This window comes from Marmota flaviventris, chromosome 12 (genome assembly GCF_047511675.1).
Source record: "Marmota flaviventris isolate mMarFla1 chromosome 12, mMarFla1.hap1, whole genome shotgun sequence".
In the NCBI taxonomy this organism is placed as follows: domain Eukaryota; kingdom Metazoa; phylum Chordata; class Mammalia; order Rodentia; family Sciuridae; genus Marmota; species Marmota flaviventris.
The window spans coordinates 15,296,173-15,299,047 of NC_092509.1; the positions used below are offsets into that span (position 1 = coordinate 15,296,173).

The following is a 2,875-nucleotide window of genomic DNA, read 5'->3' on the forward strand; positions in this document are numbered from 1 at the left end:
GGAGCAGAATTGTGGGGTCAAAGGGCTGTTTGATGTTCAGTCTGTTGAAGAAGGGACAGGCTCTTTTACAGAGAGACTGCCCCACATGCATTTCCACCTTTAGTACTTGAGGGTTCCAACGTCCTCATCCTTGCTGACATTTGTCATCTCTTTTTGATGATAGCCTTTTTAGAGTGAAGTGACATCTCTGGCAGTTTTGATTTGAATCCTTTGATGGCTAAAAATTTTGAACATCTTAGATTTCATGTGCTTATTGGCTAATTCTATTTGTCCTTTCAAATCCGTTGCTCATTTTAAAAATTGGTTTTGTGTCTTTTCACTATTGATTGATGTGTTAATAATACATTCTGTGTACCATTCTCTTATCAAATATGTAATTTGAAAAAAAGATTATTCCATTCTACAAGTTATCTTTTCACTTTCCTGATGGTACTTTTTGACACATAGACTTTTAAATTTTAATCTCTCTTAACACACACATACACACACACACACACATTTGCTGCCTATATTTTTGCTTTCATATTTAAGAAAACTTTACCCAATTTAAGCCTCCACCTGAATTTTTAATTTAAATCAATTTAGTTTAAAGCTCAGCTGAATTTTTAATTTTCACCTCTAAATGAACCAAAAATGAAAGCCATAACACTGAACTTGTGTCTCAGACACTCAGTTCATATTTGATTTACACAGTGACACAATATCTCATTGTAGTTTTAGTATTCAGGTAGCAAATCTTTTCCATTTTTAAATATAGTTTTTTTGAGACATTGCATTTTGCCCTTACAATACGGTACTTATAAGTGGAATGCTATTTCCTTACCCTGTACACATTTTCCATATTATTCAAGTATTGAGATGCCCAGTGATTTACTATAGCAGCAGCTTTAAAACTACCATGGGATTTGCTACAAATTTGGGCCCTTCCATATCTATCTGTGGAACAGTGCTGCATCTAAACTTGGGCTGGCTTGATTAACCTCTTCAATGGTGATCCCAGAGGAATTACCAAGAGGGAGGAGCTCCCCCACCAGGGAACCCCCCCAGGCATCCTACCAGCATGCCTCCTGCACTCTGGGACAACATGGTGATGATGGGGTTGCAGACCTTCTATAGCTCTTTTTACCAATGTTCAGATTCTTCCTTCTCTGCAGTCTGATTCTTATCCAGCCCGTTGATGATTCCATTACATTTGTCAAAAATCTTCTGTTTCTCCTCTTCATTGATCTTGCCTTGAATTTTCCCATCTTCTACTGTTGCTTTCATCTTGAATGCATAGGACTCCAGCAAATTCTTGGATGATACCTGGTTCCTCTGCTTACTTTTCAGCTTCCTGGACCATGCACTCAGTGTCCTCCTTGCAACAGCCTTTGTCATTAGTGATGGTAATCTTATTCTCTTTTCCTGTACTCTTGTCTATGGCAGAGAAGTTGATGATGCTATTGGTGTCAGTATCAAAAGGGACTTTAGTCTGAGGACCACCACGGGGTGCAGGAGGGAGGGATGCCTGTGAGTCCAAACTTGCCAAGCTGGTTGTTGTCCTTGGCATGAAATGCTCACCTTCCTATACCTGAATGAGCACACCAGGCTGGTTGTCGGAGTAGGTCATGGAGGTGTGTGTCTGCTTGGTAGGAAGGGTGGTATTGCGCTTGGTGAGGACCGTCATGACTCTACCAGCAGTGCCAATACCAAGGGAAAAAGGGATGACAATCAAGAGCAGCATATCTTGAACATTTGCATCTTATCTCCAGATAAAAAGGCTGCCTGGACAGCTGTACCAGGAGCACAGCCTCCTCAGGCTTGCTGCCCTTATCAGTTCTTTTCCACTGAAGAGGTCTTGCCCAAGCTTCAGAATCTTGGGGATATGAATTGAACCACCCATCAGTACAATATCATGGATTTGTGACTTGTCTAGTTTGGCATCTTGAAGAGCTTTTCCTACAGGATCTAGGGTGCCATGGAACAGGTCAGCATTCAGCTCTTCCTACTGAGAACAAATAATGAAGGTATAAAGAGAATAAAGAGAATCAGTAGAGAAAATTGTAGAGAGAGTCAGTCAGTACTGGCCTGAGTGCTGGAGGAGAGGGTATGCTTAGCTCTTGCACATGCAGTGTGGAGATATTGGATAGCTCTTTTGTTCCCACTGATGTCCTTTTTAGGCTTGTGCTTGAACTCAGCAATAAAAGTCTCTCCTGCTAAGTGGGTGTCTTCAGCTGTGTATTTGACCTCAGAGTTTCCATCTTCAATAGTGAGGATTGACACATGGAAAATTGATGGTGATTTATGTAAATATAGAAGTATTTACATGTAAGTAATTTGAATTAACCTACCCAGAAATAACTTTCTATATTTTAATATGTTTTTCTTTTAGAAGCTTTGGATTCACTGTAAGTCCCTAAGATAATGCAGGGAATTTCCATGTACCTCACTCCCAGTTCTCTCTGTTGTTAACAACTTACACCAGAATGTGCCTTTACCATGGTTATGAACCAATTAGGATATATCATATTAACTGACATCCATACATTCTTTGTATTTCCTGAGTTTCAATTCAACATCCCTTTTTTCCTTCCAGAATCCCAAGTAATTTTTAGTTACCATGTCTTCTTGAGTGGTTCTTGGTTGTGTCAGTTTCTCAGGTTTTTATTGGTTTTGATGACCTTGGCAGTTTAAAAAAATATTGGTCAGGTATCTTGTTGAATTCATATAGAGTGAATAAAATGATCTCCAGCTGGTATTTTCCTGATGCTTTTCTCATGATTAGAATGAAGTTCTAAGACTACATTTTAACCAGTAGTATGGGATTATAATCCAGGATATAAAATAAATAGCCATGAATCTATATTGATATAAAAAGATTAGATAATTTAAAAAT

General features: G+C 38.9%; 1 pseudogene; it reads right to left on the reverse strand.

The window, feature by feature from the left end:
- Positions 1 to 932: 932 nt before the first annotated feature.
- LOC114102527 (heat shock cognate 71 kDa protein pseudogene) lies at positions 933 to 2,256 on the reverse strand (annotated as a pseudogene).
- Positions 2,257 to 2,875: the final 619 nt, after the last annotated feature.